This window comes from Halictus rubicundus, chromosome 8 (assembly GCF_050948215.1).
Source record: "Halictus rubicundus isolate RS-2024b chromosome 8, iyHalRubi1_principal, whole genome shotgun sequence".
NCBI classification, from domain to species: domain Eukaryota; kingdom Metazoa; phylum Arthropoda; class Insecta; order Hymenoptera; family Halictidae; genus Halictus; species Halictus rubicundus.
Window position 1 is genome coordinate 4,848,305 of NC_135156.1, and position 25,785 is coordinate 4,874,089.

Consider the following 25,785-nt stretch of genomic DNA (forward strand, 5'->3'; position numbering starts at 1 on the left):
TTCTCTCTCTCTCTCTCTCTCTCGCTTCCTCTCGCCCTCCATCTGCGTTTTCTCTTTCTATCCGTCTCTAGATTTTCTACCCTCCTCCGTCGGTCAGCCGTTTGTTGGACGACGTGTTTGTGATCGACGTCGAACGTCTCTCTCTCTCTCTCTCTCTCTCTCTCTGTCGCTCGAGATCGTTCTCGAGATCCCCACGGAAATCGATTCGACGATCGCGGTACCCGAGAAGGAGGTTCCCCCGTCGGGTTTAGGGGATGCTCTGGGAAAAGTGGAACGCTTGTGGATCAATCGCCGGGGAGTAGTCAGTCGGCGGTGTCGCGCGCGCGAGAGAGTTCGTCGATCGCGAGGGATCGAGCGATCCCCCTGAGCCTGAGTGCGCCGTGCGACTCGGCCGACGATAGAGAAGTCGCGTCCCGTCGGTGCATATATGCTATACCTTTCGAGAGAGTGTTCTACGCCATTGGTGGGTGAGTGCTGCTGTACTCAGGCGAGAGTTCCACGCGTGTCCTCCGCGGTCGACGCGGGGGTGGGGGGCCTCGGAGGGTGTCGGAGGGCAGAGAGGACAGAGGACAGAGAGGGTGGGGAAGAGAGAGAGAGAGAGAGAGAGAGAGAGAGAAAGAGGTGCGGAGGGGCCTCGGTTCCAGCGGACTCGCTTCGAGCCGAGAACAGGTGAATCCCTTCGAGGAGGCCGAGAGCGTACGCCCGGAAAACCGAGCTAGAGTCGTTTGTACGAGTTCGCGGCGATCCTGCGATACCGTGGCCACAGCGAACGGGAAATATTTGGGTCAGAGAGGGTCAAGGAGGCGGATCGGAGAGCCTCCGAGAGCCACGACGGGAGTCGACGACTCGCGTTTCCCCCCTGTCCACGAACACGCACCCCTCGAGTTTCGATCCTCGCGATATCGGGACAAAGGTATTCCGGATGTTAGGGGCCGAACCACCGTTTCTTCCTTGGCCGCCTCGAACCCGCATGCTTTCCCACATTCAGGCTTGTTTCGAGAATACGGTCTTCGGGTTCAAGCTTGTTTGCCAACTGCGAGTGCTTCGCGAAACGATACGTTCGAAAGTTGGAAAGGTTCTCTCAGCGTCACAAATCTTAACCCGCCGCGGTCCAAAGAGCTTCGTCTCTTTTAGTTCCAGAACTTGCTGTAACATCGTACGATTCAACTACATTCACTGTATGTATGCAACTAACCTGTTTAGAACTGTTGCGAAATATAAATCAGTCAAATAAGCAACTGCAAAAGTTAATGTCGAGTCTGGCTCGACAGAGGGTCGCAAACGGTTAACTTTTCAATCTGTATTTCATTCGATGCACGAATGGTTTCTTGTGGTATTTTTCAGCCTGCAAAAGCGTTAAACCTCGCACGGTGTTCGAAAATGGTTGCACCGAAGTCCCTTCGGTGATACTTTCCATCCCTTCTGAATTTGCATATTTTTATTCGATCGAGCTACGATTTTCTTCTGATCCGCAACGATTGAAACGTCTTTTCTTATTAACCGAAACACATTCTACATTCTAGCGGTTGTGGGAGGTCGACGTCGTAACGGGGATGCGTTCTCCCATTGAGAAAATTCTGCAACGTCGGGCGACACGCAGACAATTTGTGAAGGGTTGTCCAACTCTCTTTTGCCCTTTCGTTCGACAACGTTCGTGCACTTTTCGATAGCGTTTAACGCTACACATACCGAGTCTGAAAAGTACCTGGCATACGTCGCTTTCTAAAAATGACAAGATTGAATTTATTTCGATTTTATTCGATTTTCGTTATACGTGCTTGAACAAATGCGTGAATGGACCGTTTATTTTGAAAGTGGTGAAAGCCCATTTTTTTTTAAAAACGAGATATCACATAGTTTGTATATTTGTGTTTTTCTTTTTATCAACAAGAAATGGACTTCCATCGGTTTCAAAATAAACGGTTCAAATACGAAATAAAAAATTTGAAACCAGTGGTAGAGAGATCCTTTCGGCACGATGTCTCTTAGCGAATCTGGGTCACTTTCACAACGAACGTCCGAGACGTTCGTTCCTAGATTTGTGCATCTCACGAGACTTCGCTGGCAGAAGATTTTCTGAATCACTATTAGGATCCGAACCTCCCAGTTTCGGTTTCCAGATTGCTTCCATTTCGTCGAATTCTTTGGAGGCGTGATTCGGTGCCGAGCGAGTTGATTCTATAAAAACGGGAATTCGCATAAACGTCCGCAGTCTTGGTATTATAAGCACCCCTTGGAAGCGAGCGCGAAGCATGATCGGTGTATTATTTGAGCCACGAACCAAATCGATTAACTCCGGTCACCGAGTTCTTTTTTTTTTTGACATTTCGTGATTCGCGTTTAACTTTCATATTTTACAATAAATTTCCTTGGCGGGTGTCAGCGTCACACTTGTGGCAGCTATGATTTGTTACGTGTCGTAAAATTCAATGAATTTCGTGCATGTCGCTACTTAAATTATAACGCACGTAACGATGAAACTGCGGATTTTATCCGGCGAAATATAAAACAGTGAAAAGATATACAAGAATTCACGAGTATCGACATACCAATTTCAACTTTCTAAAAATGTAATTTTTAGAAAGAAAAATGCAGAAAACGTTTATTTTGCATGAAGAATCCGTGGCCTAACGATTAGGCTCGGCGCCAGTGAACGCTGAAAGTTAAGAAGAGTGTTTAGGAAGAGCGTGTATCATTTTATCAACTATTTTTCAATTTGTCCAGTTGATCGATGTGGCGAACGAACGGCTGGTGTCCGACTCGCGAAACTTCGTGAACATATATTGAACTTGATCCCACCCCCATCGGGTGGCGTGTGTCGTTCAGGGGCGTGAATCACGAGCTTTTCCTCGAGAAGGGAGCGAGGGGGGAGGTTAGATTTATTAGGGCTTCCCGGTTAAGATAATCGCGAAAGGCTTACGCGATCGGATCGAGGTCGACACGCTTAACGAGTCGCGTGAAAACAGTTGCGTCAGCGCTCCCCAAACTCTTCTATGTGTCGCGTACCAACGTTGTTCCGACAATATTTTTCTATTCCTAATGCGTGCGACAGGGGTGCGCAGGGTCCACGAGTTTGCCTCTAGAATTGTTCGCGTTTCCACGTTCCGCTATTGTTTCAACGTTTTTGTTGTTCCAACGGTTTGGGGTGCGCCGAGTCACGTTACTGCGGACTCCCTTTTCTCTCGTTCTCTTTTCTTCCTCTCTTGCTCGAAGCGCCCCTTGTCGCCGACAGCTCGCGCTGCAAAACGAATCGAAAGGTAATTTCTGCAACGATGCGAGGAAAGTTTGTCGTGTTTAACACTGGCTCTACCACTGCTGGTGGTCTTTGCTGTAATTTTAAATCCGCAGTCTGGAAATGATTTACAGTGCGAAAGGTGTTCGTAAAATCCCAAGATTTCTGTCAACGACGTCCATCGAAACTGCCGAGTCAAATTCGACCGGGGTTTTGGCAAAGTTATGAAGATTGAAGCTTGCTCGGAGACTCGCGGTGTAGCGATTACAAAGGGATAGAGCAGATTGCTCTCTAAATATTTAACGTCGACCTCACGACTAGGGTTTCCCCGGCGTTGCAACTTTGATTTCGCGTTTATCACCGACGAATCTACGCTCGAATCGAAATGAGAATGATGAGGGGGGGGGGGGGGGGGACACGGGCCGAGAGTGTTCGGTAGATTTCTGACTGTGAGGAGTTGTTATTATCATGCTAAGTTCCCGACAAAAGGGACGATTCGACGACGCTTCGTCCGATGATTATTAACCACCCTTCGGGTACGGGGAGGCGGGAACGGCTGTAATCGGTAGTTTCTTTCTGTCTTGACGCGAGTCCTGGAGCTCTGCCAGGTTCACAGGTCGCCGCGTTTGCAAACTCTTGGTACACGGCTGGCTGACGACGCGTTATCTATGCATTTCCGATACGGGACCGCTCTCCCTCTCTGCCCACCCCCTGTCGACCCTCCCTCGGTTTACCTTGAATTTAAGGGGTCCGTGCCACGCGGAATTTACGCCGCGCCGAGCTGTTGCCACGGAACGCACGCGATTTTTTGCACACGCCGCCTCAACAGCTCCATTTCCGTCCACGCAGTCTGCTTCTGAAAATTACAATTTCTCCTACGTACAGGGTGTAGAGAAAGTAATGATCGTCCGTCCCAGGGGCGAATCAACACCTCTGGATCGGTGGACATTTGTCAAAGAAACTTGCCGCGAAATAGTTTACAACGATGAAAATTGTGGTTAAAGTTTTGTTTTACATCAACACCTTCTATACGTCGTGAAAAGGAAAAGTTTGAAAGGAACCATATGTCGCAAACAAATAGTTATCGAGATATAAAGTTTTTGCAAAATTTGATTGTGTGGAGTTCTACGTATAGACAGAAGCCTACTACTACAATCCACCCGACCGTGTCGATGAGATAGAACATAATCGTGTGCGTGCCTCGAGACAAACGAAGTTTAAAGGGACATTGTCATCCTGTCCATTCGGATCATAAATATCAAGTTGCAGAATATGAAAGAAAACCTTGTGTCCAATGTTATACATACGAATACTAAACCTACATTATAAAATACACTTACAAAGTACACTTACAAATGTAATTTGTAAAGTACACTTACAAATTTTTCAGAATCATCTGTTCCTCCGTCGGATCCACAGCACACTATTATTGACTCACGCGAATACGTCCGAATAATTGTCCCTGTCTTTCGGAGCCTACACTACACAACACAGTTTAGGAAATTGCGACAGCAAACGAGAAGTTACACTGACTAAGAACAAAATAATACTGCGATCTTAACCGCGTCGCTCCCACGGACGTGTTACGGTCAGGTTTAGTGTTCCTGATATCTCAACATTTTTCATTTATCGAGAAATGAGAAATAAGAATATATTTCTCGAAATTTCTCGAGAATTTTTAATAAAATAAAAAATATTGGGAAACTCATAATATTTGGAACATCGTTAACAATATTTATCGAAAGGGCAAAAAACTTTAACTCAGTGTTTATTCCTGTTCAATATGTACATAACTTTAAAAACAAGGAAAAAATAGACGCTAAATATAAACGATAAGTTTACTTATTTAAAACCAAACTTCTATAAAGTGAAACATTACGCTTTTGTTTTGAAATGACTTTTTAAGAAGCATAATGCGTCTAATGTAGCCGTAGAAAAATTTCTTTCATTTTGTGTGGCTGTTGGCTTTATCGTATACAGAACATCCAAAAGTTGCTGAAGATTGGGTGTCCTTTTGGGAGTGCATTACCTCACATCGACATGCATTCGCAACAATTATTATAAATTTTCACATTGCAAACATGCATACGTAGGCATTGATATGCTGCCTGTAGATATGCTTATACGTACGCGATTGATTAGTAATATGCAATTTGAGTTAACTGAAAATTCATTTCTGAAAATATGTTATAAAATAAATGAGATTCATAAGAGTTTTCCTAGATTTCAATTGCTCGAGAAATACTGCAATTTCTCGAGAAATGAGAAATAATCAATTATAAAATTTCTCGAGAAATCTCGAGAAGGAACACTAGTCAGGTTATACTAGGCAGGTCGGACGCTGATGGTCTATAAACGCTAGATGCAAAACCAAGGTAAACAAATTCTGGCGGCAGAGTTGCCGAGCCTGTTTCTCGGAATTCCCTGTTTTTATTCGTGGTCGGAGTAACTTCTTCTCGTTCGCTGTCACGATTTCGTTAAGTGTGTTGTGTAGAGTGTAGTGATTGTGGTCCAATTATTCGAACGTATTCGCGTGAGTCAATAATAGTATGCTGTTGATCCGACAGAGGAACAGATGATTCTCAAAAATTTGTAACTGTACCTTACATTAGTATTTTATAATGTAGGCTCAGTATTCGTATGTATAGCATTGGACACGAGATTTTCTTTCATATTTTGCAACTTGAAATTTATGATCCCAATGGGCAGGGCGACAATGACTTGGTACGGGCCTAACGACGATAGTCCCTTTAAATTTCGTTTGTCTCTCGAGGCACGCACACGATTATGTTCTGTCTCATCGACACGGTCAGGTGGACTGTAGTAGTAGGCTTTTGTCTATATGTAGAACACACAATCAAATTTTGCAAAAACTTTAACAGCTTATATCTCGATAACTATTTGTTTGCGACACATGGTTGCTTTCAAACTTTTCTTTTCTCGACGTATAGAAGGTGTTGATGTAGAAAAACTTTAACAACAATTTTCTTTATCATAGACAATTTTGCGGCAAGTTTCTTTGACAAATGTCCACCGATCCAAAGTTGTAGATTCACCCCTAGGCCTGATGACCATTACTTTTTATACACTTTTTTTACTAACATAGATCTACAAAACGCATATTTTAAATTTTCATTGCAGGCTCAAATAAAAAAGTTTTGGAGCGTGCCTTTTCTATTTGCTCTTATAATTCTTAACAATTGCAATTTTTTCAAAATCTTTTTTGCACATCATTTGGTAAACCAATTCTCCTAATTGCTAAAACAAGTCAGGTCGTTTGGTTCAATTTTTAAAGTTGTTCGAAGTTTTAAAGGGCGTTCGAATACTTTTGTGTGCCAGTGTATATTGACACGATTACAGTGATTTCTCTATATATGTCGCCAAGGCCTAGATGATAAACGTCGCGGAATTATCCCCACTACCGCGGGGTATACCCCGCGTGGGGTCGCGAAGCTCGAGAGCTCTCGGACGCCGAGGAGTATAAACATGCACGACGCTGGCAAGGCCCGTGTTGTTGACAAATATCGAGAATTCACTTAAGTTCAATGTACAGGGTGTCTCAGGAACACTCGACCATCTTGTGCATATGGTGGACAAATTGATTCGTAGCCCGTTCATTGTTTAAAAATAACGAGGGACACGTCTCATAGATGGTCTAAATTTGTTGTTAACACGTTGACTGCCATGTCACCCGTATTTAAAATGAATTTTTACGTTAATATATTCATTGTACCAAATTTGATTAGGATCTGTCAAATGCAAGACAGTTGGTGGATTACTCAATATCATACATTTAATTTTTTCAATTTTTATTTCATTAAATAACTTAATTTGATTTTATGGAATTTCTGAGGTTCCTAGTTCGGATAATGGAGACTCCACCGTGTCGTGCCTCAAACAATGAAATACGATCCGAATAGTCTTGTGTGGTTCCGTTTTAATCAGAAAAGTGTCACGAATAAGCCAGCGAAAGTTCCATAAATAAAAATCATCAAAACCAAAGAAGTTGCGTCACCGGATTAGTCACAGTTAGCTCGCAGCCCCGACGTCATCAAGAGATCAGGGAACAGCGTTTGTGCACAAAGTAAAATTGTGAAGTTCCCGCGTATGTCATCAAGACACCGCTGTAACGTCTAATTAACAGAGATACGAGAATTTAGTCCGGCTTTTTACGGTTCCGGTCGACGGTGCGCGGCCCGGCAGTGGAATAGATTGGCTTTATGAATTCGCCTGACCCCTCGTGGGAAATCGAGGACCCGTATATGCGCTCCGTTGGCCCAAATAGAATTTCGCGGTGTTCGAAACGGCCGGGGCGAAAGAGGGAAAAATACCGAAACGAACGAAAGAACGATCTCGCTGGGGCGACCGGCGCGGCCGGATCTGTTGCTCGTTTTTCCGACCGGCCTCGTTCACCCCTTGCTCGCTTTTATCCGTGGCGGAGTTGCTCGGGGGATGCTTTGTCCCACCGTCTCCTCTTTGTCTAACCCTTTCCTTCCGTGCTCGGCATTCCGCCATTTTTTTCCCCCCCGCAACGTTCCCGTTCTCGATCTCGCGACGTCTTTTCACTCGGCTCTCCCGTCCGGAGTCGCTCTTGTCTTTTCTTATTTCCCTGCCTTTCTCTCTCCCACTCTTTCTTCTTCTCTCTCTCTATCTCTCTCTCTCTCTCGCTCGCACACCCCTCGATCCGTTTCTCCCTTGCCTTGTGATTCCTCTCGCAACCGCGCTCGTCAAAGCCACTTCGTCGTCAACAATCCGCTATAAATAGGCCCGGCGTGCTTTGCGCGCGCGAGATCAAAATTTCATCGAGCGATCGCGAAAACCCGGCCGAATTTTTTTGTTCACCGTCTTCACCTTTCCTCTACTACTTTTTATCGGTTAACGGTCGTGTTCACCCCCCGAGGCAACTACAAGGAAATTCGTTCGCGACCGTGCAACGCGCAAATTAACCTCGAGCGGATTTTCTTGTCCGACGCTCGACGGTTTTAAGCTCTGTCCACGTTAGTCGCTGCTTCCCGTTCTGCGCCATTAGAAGGCGCCTCTGTGATAACGAATCTAGACTGCTTTCATGGATTAATCAATCCCTTGTGCCACGGTTTCCCTTACGGCTACAGTTGTTCGAGTTTTACTAGAACTGCACTATCAAATCGGAACGGACTCTACCAAACATGTACAGGGTCCCCACGTGAAGTTATGTCAGCATTTTTTAGGCATTTCCAATAGTGCGATTAAAAAATGTTTTAGACAAAAGTTTGTCAGTACTTGGCGAGCTACATGTTCGCACGTTCTTAAATCTAAGAAATGCTTTTTACGTAAAAAAGTAAAGGTCACCTTGACTTTTTTAAATGGCAACACGTGTTTTGGACGGCATAGGATTGTTGCTGACGTCGAGACGAATTCAACAGTGTATTATACTGTGACCTTGAAGTGACCTCAAACTCGAAAATTTTGTGTGAACGTAACTTTAATGAAAAATTAAGTCTTACAAAACAAAGCAAATTACATTAGATGTTCGAACTGCGATCCACCTTCTACGATACAGAGCTCCGTTCTTTGTATTAGACTTTTCGTTGTCGCCATAATTAGGGCGTCTCGGTTTATGTTATTACATGCAGTTGTTATGCGATTCCGAAGTTCTTGAACATTATTGACTTTTGTGTCGTGTACAACGGATTGCAGATATCCCCAAAGATAAGGTGGTCGTAATGTAATTTGCTTTGTTTTGTAAGAAATAATTTTTTATTAAAGTTACGTTTGCACAAAATTTTCGAGTTTGAGGTCATTTCAAGGTCATAGTAAACTGTTGAATTCGTTTCGACGTCAGCAACAATCCTATGATGTCCAAAACATGTGGTGCCATTTAAAAAAGGTCAAGGTGACCTTTACCTTTTTACGTAAAAAGCATTTTTTTAGATTTAAGAATATGCGAACATGTACCTCGCCAAGTACTGACAAACTATTGTCTACAACATTATTTGATTGCACTATCGAAAATGCCTAAAAAATGGTGACATAGCTTACCGGGGGGACCCTATTAATTGCCTCTGAACCGAAATAGAAATGCATCTAGTTGTTAATATACAGGGTGTCCCGGGAAGAGTGCTAGAAAAACAGGAGCGATTCCTGAGCTAATGTGGAACAGATTTTTCCTTTGCCAATTCGCGCCGAAACGCTAAGCTCTCGCGTTATTAAACGAAAAACACGGACCAATCGGAGCGCGGCTACAGCTGACGTGTTCCGGCGCGGCCAATGGCAACGCCTCGCTCAATGGAACCTGTCGCTGAGTCAGAATCCCATTGCTAGAACCGCGCTCTGATTGGTCCGTGTTTTTCGTTAATAACTCTCGAACAAAACCACGGAGAACATTTCCGTAAAGGAAAAAGTTACTTCAAATGACTTCGGGAATCATCCCTTTCAAGGAAGTACATTTTTCGGTCATAGCAATTGGGGAACATATACACATACGATAGATATAAATTGTCTTCTAAGAAATTAAGGACGACAAATTTCTAATCACTGTAACCGTGAAATGAATCGCAGTGAAGGGGGTGAAAGAAGTTTCAAAAAGAATATTGAAAGCGGTTACTCTGCTACCCGGTTATCGACATAAGAGTTAATTAGTATTTCCCATCGCTTCCGCGAAATATTTTTTCCATTTTTGTTGAAGAAACTTGGCAGCTGTGGATACAGCTCGGCCTTGTCTCGACATTTTGTCGAGCATCTCGTTCATTCCATCGTGTCGGGTGTCGCGGTGGCTCGAGATTGAAAAGTCATCGAGATGTTGGTTTCTCTATTTTTGTTATTGGGGGAACGAGGTTGATGGCAACGACGGGATATTTCAAGATGAAGGACTTAAGGGGAAAAATCGGGAAAAATCCGTCGCGATCCCAGTCGCGCGACAATGGAAATTGGCTCGTTGAAATCTCGTACGCGGTGTAATTTGATTTCCTCGGGAACGGCCCGTCTGGGCGCAGCGACAAACCGCCGGGGAACAGCGAAATTCACCGAGCTGTTTGTTCTCGTAATAACTAAAAGCAAAATATTACGTGTGCAAATTGATTCGGTGCCCCTCGGATCCGCTCGTTTCGCCCGGCTCTTTTTTACTCACATTTCGCCCGTTTTCTTTGGTCGGAGGTTGCGCTGCTCGCGAAACCGAGTAAAAAACTACCGTTTTGAGAGCATCCGAACGCGGAGAAGAATTTCAAATAGTCACTGTGTGTAGATAGTCTTCGCGCAATCCCCCATTTTCATATCTCTTCATTCCGTATTTAATTCTGCGATCAATTTCAAAGGCAATGTTAACTGTTTCTAGCTAACTGAATAAAAAATCTCTTTTTTTAAAAGTGCTGTTACATATAGGGTGTCCTAAAAGTGCACTTCCTTAAAACGGATGATTGCCGAGGTCAATTCGAGTAACTTTTTCTTTTGCAAAAATGTTCTCCGCGGCTTTGTTAAAGAGTTATTAACGAAAAACGCACACCAATCACAGTCCTGTTGAGTGTATTGTTGGCATTGGTCGAGCCGGAATCCGTCCGCTGTAGCCGCGCCCTGATTGGTCCGCGTTTTTTTTTAAATAACTCTTTAACAAAGCAGTGGAGAACATTTCCGCAAAGGAAAAAGTTACATCAAATGACCTCAGTACATCATTTTTGGGACATCTTGTAGTATTATAAATCTACTGTACAGAAAGCCGACATTTGCTTCTTCACGGAGACTCGCCAATTGTTCCATTTGTTTCTATCGTAATTGTTCTTTAAGACGTTTGCTATCGTGTTGAAGTACGATCGATCTGCGTAAAAAATGTTATCCCCCGCCGCTCCCTTAACGGTTATAAACGAGGGTTAACGAAACTATCCGAACGTACCCGGGCTTCGAATCCGTTCTGCTCGTAGAACTAGATATTTATCGGCTCCACGAAGCTCTGCGAGTCGAACGGAAGAGAAGAAACTGTCTCCAGGGAGGGGTTCTGCAACCCCGTTCCACCTCCAACTCGAAAACGCAACATCGATCTCAATTAACACCCCTCTGTGCTGCCGAGTCGCGAAGTTTCACCGTTCTCGCGACATTTCCGCTCGAAAGCTTCATTTGCGCCATTTAATCGCACACCGGACTGCTAATCGCCCCGCGAATCTTTCGCGATCTGACGTCAAACTTTGATCGCTCTTACCGTGACCTATCATGCTCTATCAAACGAGACAAAGCGTCAAATTAAAAAACAAAATTCGGTATTCTCGACTCTCTCGTGTAGAGTCACCCTCTATGTCAGGAAGAGTGTACCGAAGGTTGTACCATCGATATTGGGACACCCCATATACCACGACATACTACACTATAAGGAGGGGACCTTGTGTAAATGGCCTGTTTTTCAAGAATTTTTTTTGAAAAATGTAATGTGTACATTGATTTAAAATTTGAGGTATCATTTATTAACTCTTTGCACTCGAAGCTATTTTAACTCCAAAACAAAACATTTCTTCCGATCTAGAATATTTCCCTTCTATATAATTTTTTCATGTTATACATATGAGAATGGTGCAATTTAATTGTACAATACTGAAATGTTTATTTAACTTATTATTAGTGGTGCCTTACAGTCACCATTCGAGTGCTAAGGGTTAACGTTATAATGTAAACAAATATATTTTTTATAAATTTTAATCGTTCATATCAGTGGTGCAATGGTGTCTTGAAAATGGCATCCTGGAAATGCGCCGAGTAGCGTACAGTGCACAAAAATGATCTAAAACAAAAAAATCAAAACGGAATCGTTAGTTTATGCCAATACGCACAACATGACCTCCTTCTTTTATTAAAATTTGCAAAATTGCAAAAATGGTGAAGTTTTGAAAAGAAAACGGATTTTCTGTTAATACTTTCTGTTAACTTTTTTTGTCGTATTCCTGAGGAACTTTCCTATCGATTAAAAAAAGAAAATGCTCAAAAATTTCATTTTACACAAGGTTCCCCCTTAATACGTTGACTGCCATGTCTGCCATATTTGGGTGATGGAATTATTTGTTCAGGTTATAAAATGAATTTTCACGTTAATGTGAACTGTAAAATGCAAGAAAGGTGGAGGACTACTCAATATCATACATTTAATTTCTTTCAATTTTTATTTCATTAAATAACACTTCGATTTTATGGAATTTTTAACGTTTCTAGTTTGGCAGTCAAAGTGTGAAGAGGGCCGCCTTGCCGCCATGATAACTTTGTGTAACCACACACACATAGAAGTGGTCAATTTGGTTTCCTAAAACTCCAATCTAGGACTATACGGTCTCCAAAATGCCTATTTGTATGTTACCGCGGAGAAATTTGTAATATCCGGCGGCAAACTGCCTGGCAGTGACAATGGCGCTAGTAGCGAAAAATGTCGGAACCGCGAGGTGCAGTTTCAGACGCCTCGTGACAAGCAGTATGCCGCCGAATATTACAAATTACTCCGCGATAACGTACAAATAGGCATTTTGGAGACCGTATAGTCCCAGGTTGGACTTTTGGGAAACCAAATTGACCATTTTTGAATTGCTCATTGCGACATTGCAGCGTCAGTTTGTGCCCCCGTGATCCCTTGCAAGTTAATTTGTAATATTCGGCGGCACACTGCCTGATAGTGACAGTGGCGCTAGTAGCGAAAAATGTCGGAACCGCGAGGTGCAGTTTCAGACGCCTCGTGACAAGCAGTATGCCGCCGAATATTACAAATTACTCCACGATAACGTACAAATAGGCATTTTGGAGACCGTATAGTCCCAGGTTGGACTTTTGGGAAACCAAATTGACCATTTTTTAATTGCTCATTGCGACATTGCAGCGTCAGTTTGTGCCCCCGTGATCCCTTGCAAGTTAATTTGTAATATTCGGCGGCACACTGCCTGATAGTGACAGTGGCGCTAGTAGCGAAAAATGTCGGAACCGCGAGGTGCAGTTTCAGACGCCTTGTGACAAGCAGTATGCCGCCGAATATTACAAATTACTCCACGATAACGTACAAATAGGCATTTTGGAGACCGTATAGTCCCAGGTTGGACTTTTAGGAAACCAAATTGACCACTTCTCAATTGCAAATTGTGATATTCAAGCGTCAGTTTAATCCCCCGTGACCCATGGTTTCTTGTAGTTGTGTGTGGTCACATAGGATCATCAAGGCTGCCCTCTTAAGTAGCAATTGATTTGATGAGCCTAAACGTAACGCGTTCGCGACGACGTTTCTTCCGCTATTACTCCTTAAATCGATTTCAGCGTGAAAATTGCAATTTGACACGCGGTTGGTCGAGCTAATCTACGCGCTAGACGATTCGCGGGGTTAAGGAGGCGGGATCATCCAATTAATCAGATCCATGAGCTCTCGGTATGCATCGGCGTGCGTCGAGTTGCCGTGCAGTCGACGAGGAACAACGATGAATTGTCGGGGGCCGTTCGTTCGGAACCATTCCGGCCTGTTAACAACCGAATCGAATAAATTATCGACAGGCCGTGAAACGGGGAATGGAGGTCAAGAGGTCGGTCATCGCCGGTTCGATTCCCGGCGGATACCGCGGGTGTATCGCGGTTCGTTCGTTCGTTCTTTGGCCTGGCTCCGGAGATCCTCGAGACGATCCGGCGTCGAGCGATCTCTCGGAACTTATGGCTGCGTTCCCAGCTCCTGGCTCCCGGCTCCTGGGATCGTCTTCAACGCTTTACGATCAACGGGAGCAATCGAACACGCTCTTAACCCATTAACGCCGGCGCATATTTCATCTCCTATTAGTCAAACACCCCGGGAACTTTATCTTCGAATCTTTAACTTCATCGATGAATTACGATCGTACGACTTCAACGATCTCTTGCGATTCGATCCGATGTGCTGTACGAACGATATTCGCGCGAAACGAGTCTGCAAACTCCTCTCGTTAAAACGGCGAACTTTGATACAGCATTGCAAATCGTTAATCCTCGTACTTCCTCATTTTCTGTTTCTGCGTGCTGAGAAATTGTTCACTGCACTTTCTGCTCGCACTTCTCTTTGAATATAATTGCATAGAAGAGCCGAGGATAATATTTCAGTCGCTTACACTTTAACGCGTTCACTACCCACCGTTTGTTTAGCAGCCTGTCTTCGTCGTTCAAATGTTTTATCAAACGCATCACGTTCACAATGGACGATTTCCTTAAAAAATGGGACAAAAATCAATATTTCCAAAGAACTCAATTTATTGGGAGTATCGCTTCAATAATAATATTAAACATACCTTTTAACCTTCGCAAATAGTTGTATCTTCCTTTTATAGTAAATAATAATTGGTAAAAATTACCGAGAAAATACTAGAAGTTGTTGTTTACAAATTTTTTTATGCGGGCCTATATTGAAAATTTAAACAATACGTTTTGTAGATCTGTGTCAATGATACGTATCCTGAAAATTTCATCAAAATCGGTCAACGGTGCAATAAGCTACATACGTTTGAAGGTGGTGAATATTGCAGTTTTTCACGATTTTCAGCCTATGACACAGTATAACAGTTTTTCACGATTTTCAGCCTATGACACAGTATAACAGTTTTTCACGATTTTCAGTAGTTTCAGTACTTTTAGTAGTTTCTTTGTAATTCCGACCAATTGCAATTTTTTCAAAATTACTTTTTCACGTCAGGTAGTAAACTAATCGTTCTAACTTCTCAAAAAAATCTAAGTGGTATGGTCCAATATTAAAAAAGTGGTCGTCCTTCTGGAAGTGTCCGAATATCACTGTGGTTCCACTGTACGTTTGCGTATGGCTTTTAGTTTATAGAACTCAACAAAACCGCAAAAGGCCGCAGCGGATTTTAAATTTTGCAGTTGCAGCAATGAATATTGTATTATGTGCAACAAAGAAGAATTCATTCCACGAGGAAAATCGACGTTCCAAAGAGGAAATGTAACAATATTTTAACTATTGAATTTATTGCAAATTGTACCTGTTGTCTAAATAATTTATGGATTATTGTAATATTTTAGACCCATATTTTCAGTTTTTCCAAAAATTTTGAACATGTTCAGTTCGATGGAGGAAAAAAGTAATCTTGTAAATTTTAGTACTTTTTTATTGTTCCAATTATTTTAGTTTTACGTATTAGACATTAATAAATCATATTACCAAAAGATGTTCTATTTTAAAAAATTTTTGTTCATTTTTGTCCCATTTTTCGAGGAAATCGACCACTGTGCATTCCTCCTTTATGAAATATTAAAATAATTTAGTGAAGGAAACTCGTGAACTCCTCATGGAGCCATGGGATAGTTTACTATGCTTTGGGATTTTCAAAAGCAGCGTGCATAAAGTTAGTTTGAAGCGACTAGCTCATATTGATAGGGGCCATCCTGATTGAGCAGACTATTAACAGGAGAGCCATGAAACCACAGAAATATTTTCGAGGAGGGTCGAGCCATGATGGAGTTGAACTAATTTTTCAAAATTGACTGAGCCGCGGAATTGATTAGATACGCTGGCATAGCCGTGCTCGCCTAATGAAAAGTAAAACTTTTAACACCCTCGCGCCAGATCGCGCAGTATATTCTATAGACCCATAAAATTTGCAATCCACTTAGGCGTTCGAAACTTATCGAATGGAAGTTGGCCCGTTGAAATTGACTCGGATTCGCGGGTACACGATGAACTTGATCCCATCCGTAGCGAGCGAGCGGTGTTCCCGTGACATGGATCGTAGAACGCTGCTGGATCGCGAAACAGGGACGCGCGAATGACGTCATACCGTGCTCCGGGACTCCATTGACCGACGGGGGTTCGCGAATTCCTCTGCAAGTTCCAATGAAATTCCCGGTAGAATTTATTTTTCAATCCGCGATAAGAACGGCATCCAGAATTCACCGCTCTGGTTTCTCCATTTATTTCGAACGAAAATCGCTGAAAACTGAGAGATATTTTGTCAGGCGTGTACATCGTGTGTACACTTGAGGACACGCGCACCTAATTACTATAGTTGCAGACAAATAATTACACCCCTTCCATCTTTTTCTGCACTTTCATTCTCCGAGGAAAATATTCGCAATATTTTCAAAAATAAGGATGCAGATATATATTTAGCTTTTTATATGGTAGTCTCTTAAAGTTGATTGTAAATTATTGATTAAGTGATTATATTCTTTTTCTTCGTCTCCCAAAAATAGCAACAACTCCGTCTGCAACCTTATTTTTATCGTGCTGAATTGATTATTTTTAATTTTTTACTGTTCTAGGCTTTCAAAAAATCTAACAAAATTCTGGAATACGTACCGAAGTCCGTCCTTGAATATACAATCGTTGGAGCGTCTGCAAACACGTACATTAACACTAAACCTGCAGTGACACAAAAGTGACTAATACATGTTGTCTTATAAAAATGACGAGATTGCATTTATTTGGTTTCTGTGCAGTTCGTATTATAATACATGCTCCCCTAAGTATATTTATTTAATTATCTCCCACGAAAGCATCTTTACAATTTCAGTAATTGTAAAATAAAAAATTTGGAACGGTCATTTTGACCGGCGCACAGTATGACGCATGGCCTTTTTAGCTGGACAAAATTCTAAATCGCCTATTTTCCTATATTTATCGATTAATACGTTTACAGTTGTATAAAATATGAATAATTATGAATTTTTTACAACATTTAGTTGGTTTTTGTTAATTAAACAATATATTTTAAGTGACTTATAATTAAATATAAAATACAACAAAGTTAGTAATGGATCTATCTAACACAAAATGATTTAACAAGCAGTAGATATTGTCAAAGAAGACGTCATTTTTAAGTATGGACAGAAAGAGTGTAATTTTGGAAAAATGATTGTAAATGTTACTTTTTGGAGATTCAGACATATTCTAACGGGAAAGAATTATTCTTTGGTTTAATATAAGGTTTCAATTTATAAATAACAACTCTACTTCATATTATTGTTTCTTATTTTAATAAAAATATAATAACATGAAAATATAAATAAAACAAAAGAAATAACAGAGATCAAAATCAAAGTCTTAAATAGAAACGTTCGGTTGCTAAAAACAAATAATTTATAAACTAATAACTAAAACTAATAACTTATAAACAAATGTAAATAGAATATATCTAAACGTATTTGTGTTACGACAAATGTTTGGGTTTACGCCTGAAGAAACGAATTTTCATACGAAGAAAGTTCAGAGGAAAACTCGGGGATCTTATCATTGTTTATTCCTTCAATATACAATGAATGAGACCAATCCATAGATTTCAACGAATAGAGTAAACAAATTGCTAAGTGGCGACGGCAATCGGCATCGGCTGCGTTCGAAATGCCCGGCCCGGGCTATGATTGTCACGAGCGTGTACCTAAAACGACGTAACTTCATTGTAAAAATTAGTATAGTTCTGCAACGTTCTGCAAGCCAATTTTGGTATTAAAATAAAGTAGAGAATCTCTACTTTATTATATGTAAAAATCATCGCGTGGGGCGACGTGGGGCATATACTAATTCATTAACGAATAGTAGTAACATGGGCGTTTCTGTGGAAAAATAAGTACCGTCTTTGACGCTTAATTTATAAAAATAGAGGAATGTTATCGATAATTTGGAACTACTAAAGTGAAAATACATGTTTTGAGATGTTATATCCATCATATATAGGAAATTTAAACACTCCTTAGTACATTTTAACATATTTCTAGCGCGTATGGAAATGTGCCCATACATTTATAGGTTAGGCGTTCGTCTTTTAGGTGAAGTTTACACGCTCTGCAAACATACAACAAAAGAATTTTAAGTTTTAATATTCGAGGGTTTTAATACATGGTTATTTTAGATTCTATTAGCACAGTTAGTTTTTGTTTATTTGAAAGTTAATTATGTCCAGCTAAAAAGACCATTCGTCGCACTGTGCGGCGGTGATAGGTTTAGTGTTAACGCTTAAAGCACGAATGGGAAAAAATTCTCTCTCTGAGAGAAAGAAATTCAAGAGTGCAATTTCGCTCCGGACATAAACGAGCCCGGTTGCCCGGGGAGGGTTGAGATAAAGGAAAGAAATTTGGTTCGCTTTTCGGCCAGGATTTCGGCGCGACTTGTCCGTGTGCGGCGACTCTCCCTCCGTTTATCGAGCCATCAATCTCTCCTGCCCTTTGCCTTCCTCCTCGGTGTAGGTGCAAGGTGAAGCCGAAAAGGTGGCCCACCTTCGTCGAACGGGGAAGGTCGATCGATCGATAGAAACACACCGGTTAGGCTGCGCCTTTCGAAACCAGACGCTGGCAAACGCTTCGCTGCCATTGTCGGCGCTCGCTGCCAGTGTCAACAGTGGACCGAGGTTACCAATTCGGCCTTCAACTTCGCTACCTTGTTCGCAGAACCGACGGTTAGGCTAGGTCAACGAAGCCATCGCGAACCGATTGATTCGCCAGCTCGCGGGGTGGAAAAAGAAAAAAGAAGCGCAACTTCGAATAAGTATATCGCGAAGTTCAAGTCGAAAACTAGGTTCTAGAGACGATCGATCGCTAGCCGAGGTTGTTAATCGTTAAATTGTTTAATATGTCAAGGCGAATTCAACGACCCACTATACGTTCTTCGCGAACAAATTACAGCGGTTTCGCTCGCGAATCCGGGAAACTGGGAGGTCGTTTATCTTGGCATTCTCGATCGTTTTGGATATCTTAGTAATGATAGATCAGTTCTTTTTTTAAACTGGCGGTGGTTTGCGGGACACGCAAAAATCCGTTTTCCATTGTCTGCTGGTGGAAGTCGGGTCCCGTATTTATACGGGTTTTTAACGACGGATTATGACAGAATCGTCTTTGTGACAGTTCCACAACACACATGCAATGAGTTCTCGATATATGTCAACAACACGGGTCTTGCCAGCGTCGTATAGCGTCCAAGAGACATACCCGAGACGTGTTATGTTTTCACTCTTCAGCGTCAGAGGTCTCTGAAGCTTCTTGGTACCTCTAGGGTAAACTCCGCGGTAGTGGGGATAATTCCGCGACGTTTATCATCCAGGCCTTGGCGACACATATAGGGAAATTACTGTACTTGTTACATTGACATACTAATTTTGTTATTTACAGCGTTATTTTAAAGTTATAGCAATTTCTAAAAATATCTAATTTCTTAAGCGGTGGCCAAAAAAAAAAACGTCCGCGACAGGCTCAAGGCCGCGCGCGAAATGTCCCGCAATGTGTTAGTATCCCAGAATGTACCTAATAAATTTTTGAGTTCGAACCATTCCTGTATGAACCGTAGGCATTAAAAAATTGTAAAATAATCACCGGTAGGTAATGTGTTAATAAAAGAATTTCCCGTATATTTTAGTGACAAAATACAGTGAATTTTCGTTACGAGTCACTGCCAACCTTACGATTTGGAGTCAGCGGAACTACCCACATCTTCTCATTCTTCTTGTCACTATCGGTTAGTAGTCATAGGCTTATAACTTATAGACTGATGTGACTCTTATGTTTCCAGCGTGTCCTGTGTATTTCAAATGCGACGCTCGGCGAGAACCTCAGATTTCGTCTAAGAGTCAGTTGCCAGAACCGCGCAACCGACTCGTAACGAGAATTCACTGTAATTTGTAACTATCGTTAACGGTACAAATAAATCATTGGGAGAAACTTGGTCTATTGGACTGACTTAGATTGTCCGCAAAAAATTCCGCAAAATAGTCAAGCACGTGCACTGCTCGCGTGCAAGCACTGGTTAATATCGGCCGCCAGTTTATTGAAAAACGATCGGCGCGTTCCTAGAGAAACGAGAGAAATTTCTAGGATTTCGTTGCGGCAAATCGCGCGGACCGGAGAAGAAGAGCGTTATTTTCCAGTGAAAAGTGATCCGACTGCCGGGGCTAGGTGTCGCCGCGTTTCAACAGTGATTTCCGAGGTTTTCGGGAGAAATTTATTCGATCATCTGGTGGTCGGAAGGAAACGCTGCACCGGCACATCCGTTGTTCGGTGTCGCGCGCGAACCATTGTCCTTGTTCCCGCCTCGGGAGCGATTTCTTCGGGGACGGACGGACGGATGGACGTTCGAGGGTTGCGGAGCACGTCCCTGTAACACTTTCGTCGTTCTGTTTTTCAATCCCGCCGGGGGAAACCGCATGGAACGAGAGGCAGGAGAGTGAGTGAGAGAGAGAGAGAGAGAGAGAGAGATACCTTTGGAACATTACGGCTCGTTAGCTATGAAAGTAGACGCCTCGAGGGGGAGGTTCGCAGGACGTCCCTGTCGGATACCGTCTGTTCGACGACATTAGTGTCCCGTTCGAGCACAATGAGCGCGCCCGCTCGTGAATATCGCTAGCCAATCTCCGTACCCGCCCGGCTGCGGCTTTTGCCTATACTCGAGCCCAGCGATTCTTTATCGTCTCGCACACCTGTGCTCGACGCCGCCATTGTCGCGACTACCTTGCTCCTGTCATTAGTTTGCAAACGAAAATCTTGTTCGAACGGGTACGTCTACTCTATGTAAGAGAATACGACATCATTGTGAGAAATAGCAGGATGTACTTGTTCCACCCGAGAAGCCGCGATGCTACTGCTACGGGAGTTTCCGGAAGAGTGCCTGCTTAGGCAAACCCTGGGGACAACTCGTTGCCGGCATGTTGCGCGATTTACTGCACAACTCCGTGAAGATGCAATCCAGTATCTTTTTAATTGGATTATTATATGACCATCCTCAGGTTATTAGTGGCTACAGTGTATTGGTTCCACGTTAGATGTCCGATATACTGTAGGAATGTTTTGACACCAGAATTTTCTAAATTTAATATATTATACAGTCTTTTCTCGATATATGTCGCAAATACCTGGCTGATAAAAGTCGCAGAACTATACCCACTATGGCGAGGTATACCCTGTGAGTAAACATAATAGGAGTCAGGTACGACATTCAGCGTGGATCACAGAATAGTTTCTCGTGGACGATATATGTCGCTGGCAAGTCTCGTGTTGTTGACATAAATCGAGAAAACACTGTATTCTGTTCTTTTAACTTCATGTTTGGGACATTGGATTATTACATGTACATTCTCAGGTTATTAGTGGCTACAGTGTATTGGTTCCACGTTAGATGTCCGATATACTGCAGGAATGTTTTAGCACAAGAATTTTCTAAATCTAATATATTATACAGTCTTTTCTCGATATATGTCGCAAATACCTGGCTGATAAAAATCGCAGAACTATACCCACTATCGCGGGGTATACCTTGTGAGTAAACATAATAGGAGTCAGGTACGACATTCAGCGTGGATCACAGAATAGTTTCTCCTGGACGATATATGTCGCTGGCAAGGCCCGTGTTGTTGACATAAATCGAGAAGACACTGTATTCTGTTCTTTTAACTTCATGTTTGGGACATTGGATTATTACATGTCCATCCTCAGGTTATTAGTGGCTACAGTGTATTGGTTCCACGTTAGATGTCCGATATACTGTAGGAATGTTTTGACACCAGAATTTTCTAAATTTAATATATTATACAGTCTTTTCTCGATATATGTCGCAAATACCTGGCTGATAAAAGTCGCAGAACTATACCCACTATGGCGGGGTATACCTTGTGAGTAAACATAATAGGAGTCAGGTACGACATTCAGCGTGGATCACAGAATAGTTTCTCCTGGACGATATATGTCGCTGGCAAGGCCCGTGTTGTTGACATAAATCGAGAAAACACTGTATTCTGTTCTTTTAACTTCATATTTGGGACATTGGATTATTACATGTACATTCTCAGGTTATTAGTGGCTACAGTGTATTGGTTCCACGTTAGATGTCCGATATACTGCAGGAATGTTTTGACACCAGAATTTTCTAAATTTAATATATTATACAGTCTTTTCTCGATATATGTCGCAAATACCTGGCTGATAAAAGTCGCAGAACTATACCCACTATCGCGGGGTATACCCTGTGAGTAAACATAATAGGAGTCGGGTACGACATTCAGCGTGGATCACAGAATAGTTTCTCCTGGACGATATATGTCGCTGGCAAGGCCCGTGTTGTTGACATAAATCGAGAAAACACTGTATTATGTTCTTTTAACTTCATGTTGGGGACATTGGATTATTACATGTCCATCCTCAGGTTATTAGTGGCTACAGTGTATTGGTTCCACGTTAGATGTCCGATATACTGCAGGAATGTTTTGACACCAGAATTTTCTAAATTGAATATATTATACAGTCTTTTCTCGATATATGTCGCAAATACCTGGCTGATAAAAGTCGCAGAACTATACCCACTATGGCGAGGTATACCCTGTGAGTAAACATAATAGGAGTCAGGTACGACATTCAGCGTGGATCACAGAATAATTTCTCCTGGACGATATATGTCGCTGGCAAGGCCCGTGTTGTTGACATAAATCGAGAAAACACTGTATTCTGTTCTTTTAACTTCATATTTGGGACATTGGATTATTACATGTCCATCCTCAGGTTATTAGTGGCTACAGTGTATTGGTTCCACGTTAGATGTCCGATATACTGCAGGAATGTTTTGACACCAGAATTTTCTAAATTGAATATATTATACAGTCTTTTCTCGATATATGTCGCAAATACCTGGCTGATAAAAGTCGCAGAACTATACCCACTATCGCGGGGTATACCCTGTGAGTAAACATAATAGGAGTCGGGTACGACATTCAGCGTGGATCACAGAATAGTTTCTCGTGGACGATATATGTCGCTGGCAAGGCCCGTGTTGTTGACATAAATCGAGAAAACACTGTATTCTGTTCTTTTAACTTCATATTTGGGACATTGGATTATTACATGTACATTCTCAGGTTATTAGTGGCTACAGTGTATTGGTTCCACGTTAGATGTCCGATATACTGCAGGAATGTTTTGACACCAGAATTTTCTAAATTTAATATATTATACAGTCTTTTCTCGATATATGTCGCAAATACCTGGCTGATAAAATTCGCAGAACTATACCCACTATCGCGGGGTATACCCTGTGAGTAAACATAATAGGAGTCAGGTACGACATTCAGCGTGGATCACAGAATAGTTTCTCCTGGACGATATATGTCGCTGGCAAGGCCCGTGTTGTTGACATAAATCGAGAAAACACTGTATTCTGTTCTTTTAACTTCATGTTTGGGACATTGGATTATTACATGTACATTCTCAGGTTATTAGTGGCTACAGTGTATTGGTTCCACGTTAGATGTCCGATATACTGCAGGAATGTTTTAGCACAAGAATTTTCTAAATCTAATATATTATACAGTCTTTTCTCGATATATGTCGCAAATACCTGGCTGATAAAAATCGCAGAACTATACCCACTATCGCGGGGTATACCTTGTGAGTAAACATAATAGGAGTCAGGTACGACATTCAGCGTGGATCACAGAATAGTTTCTCCTGGACGATATATGTCGCTGGCAAGGCCCGTGTTGTTGACATAAATCGAGAAGACACTGTATTCTGTTCTTTTAACTTCATGTTTGGGACATTGGATTATTACATGTCCATCCTCAGGTTATTAGTGGCTACAGTGTATTGGTTCCACGTTAGATGTCCGATATACTGTAGGAATGTTTTGACACCAGAATTTTCTAAATTTAATATATTATACAGTCTTTTCTCGATATATGTCGCAAATACCTGGCTGATAAAAGTCGCAGAACTATACCCACTATGGCGGGGTATACCTTGTGAGTAAACATAATAGGAGTCAGGTACGACATTCAGCGTGGATCACAGAATAGTTTCTCCTGGACGATATATGTCGCTGGCAAGGCCCGTGTTGTTGACATAAATCGAGAAAACACTGTATTCTGTTCTTTTAACTTCATATTTGGGACATTGGATTATTACATGTACATTCTCAGGTTATTAGTGGCTACAGTGTATTGGTTCCACGTTAGATGTCCGATATACTGCAGGAATGTTTTGACACCAGAATTTTCTAAATTTAATATATTATACAGTCTTTTCTCGATATATGTCGCAAATACCTGGCTGATAAAAGTCGCAGAACTATACCCACTATCGCGGGGTATACCCTGTGAGTAAACATAATAGGAGTCGGGTACGACATTCAGCGTGGATCACAGAATAGTTTCTCCTGGACGATATATGTCGCTGGCAAGGCCCGTGTTGTTGACATAAATCGAGAAAACACTGTATTATGTTCTTTTAACTTCATGTTGGGGACATTGGATTATTACATGTCCATCCTCAGGTTATTAGTGGCTACAGTGTATTGGTTCCACGTTAGATGTCCGATATACTGCAGGAATGTTTTGACACCAGAATTTTCTAAATTGAATATATTATACAGTCTTTTCTCGATATATGTCGCAAATACCTGGCTGATAAAAGTCGCAGAACTATACCCACTATGGCGAGGTATACCCTGTGAGTAAACATAATAGGAGTCAGGTACGACATTCAGCGTGGATCACAGAATAATTTCTCCTGGACGATATATGTCGCTGGCAAGGCCCGTGTTGTTGACATAAATCGAGAAAACACTGTATTCTGTTCTTTTAACTTCATATTTGGGACATTGGATTATTACATGTCCATCCTCAGGTTATTAGTGGCTACAGTGTATTGGTTCCACGTTAGATGTCCGATATACTGCAGGAATGTTTTGACACCAGAATTTTCTAAATTGAATATATTATACAGTCTTTTCTCGATATATGTCGCAAATACCTGGCTGATAAAAGTCGCAGAACTATACCCACTATCGCGGGGTATACCCTGTGAGTAAACATAATAGGAGTCGGGTACGACATTCAGCGTGGATCACAGAATAGTTTCTCGTGGACGATATATGTCGCTGGCAAGGCCCGTGTTGTTGACATAAATCGAGAAAACACTGTATTCTGTTCTTTTAACTTCATATTTGGGACATTGGATTATTACATGTACATTCTCAGGTTATTAGTGGCTACAGTGTATTGGTTCCACGTTAGATGTCCGATATACTGCAGGAATGTTTTGACACCAGAATTTTCTAAATTTAATATATTATACAGTCTTTTCTCGATATATGTCGCAAATACCTGGCTGATAAAATTCGCAGAACTATACCCACTATCGCGGGGTATACCCTGTGAGTAAACATAATAGGAGTCAGGTACGACATTCAGCGTGGATCACAGAATAGTTTCTCCTGGACGATATATGTCGCTGGCAAGGCCCGTGTTGTTGACATAAATCGAGAAGACACTGTATTCTGTTCTTTTAACTTCATGTTTGGGACATTGGATTATTACATGTCCATCCTCAGGTTATTAGTGGCTACAGTGTATTGGTTCCACGTTAGATGTCCGATATACTGCAGGAATGTTTTGACACCAGAATTTTCTAAATTGAATATATTATACAGTCTTTTCTCGATATATGTCGCAAATACCTGGCTGATAAAAGTCGCAGAACTATACCCACTATGGCGAGGTATACCCTGTGAGTAAACATAATAGGAGTCAGGTACGACATTCAGCGTGGATCACAGAATAATTTCTCCTGGACGATATATGTCGCTGGCAAGGCCCGTGTTGTTGACATAAATCGAGAAAACACTGTATTCTGTT

General features: G+C 41.9%; 1 protein-coding gene across 4 annotated transcripts in view; it reads left to right on the plus strand.

The window, feature by feature from the left end:
- Eag (potassium voltage-gated channel protein ether a go-go) overlaps positions 1-25,785 on the plus strand; it is a 188,637-nt gene that overhangs the window by 711 nt on the left and 162,141 nt on the right. The window lies entirely within an intron of this gene.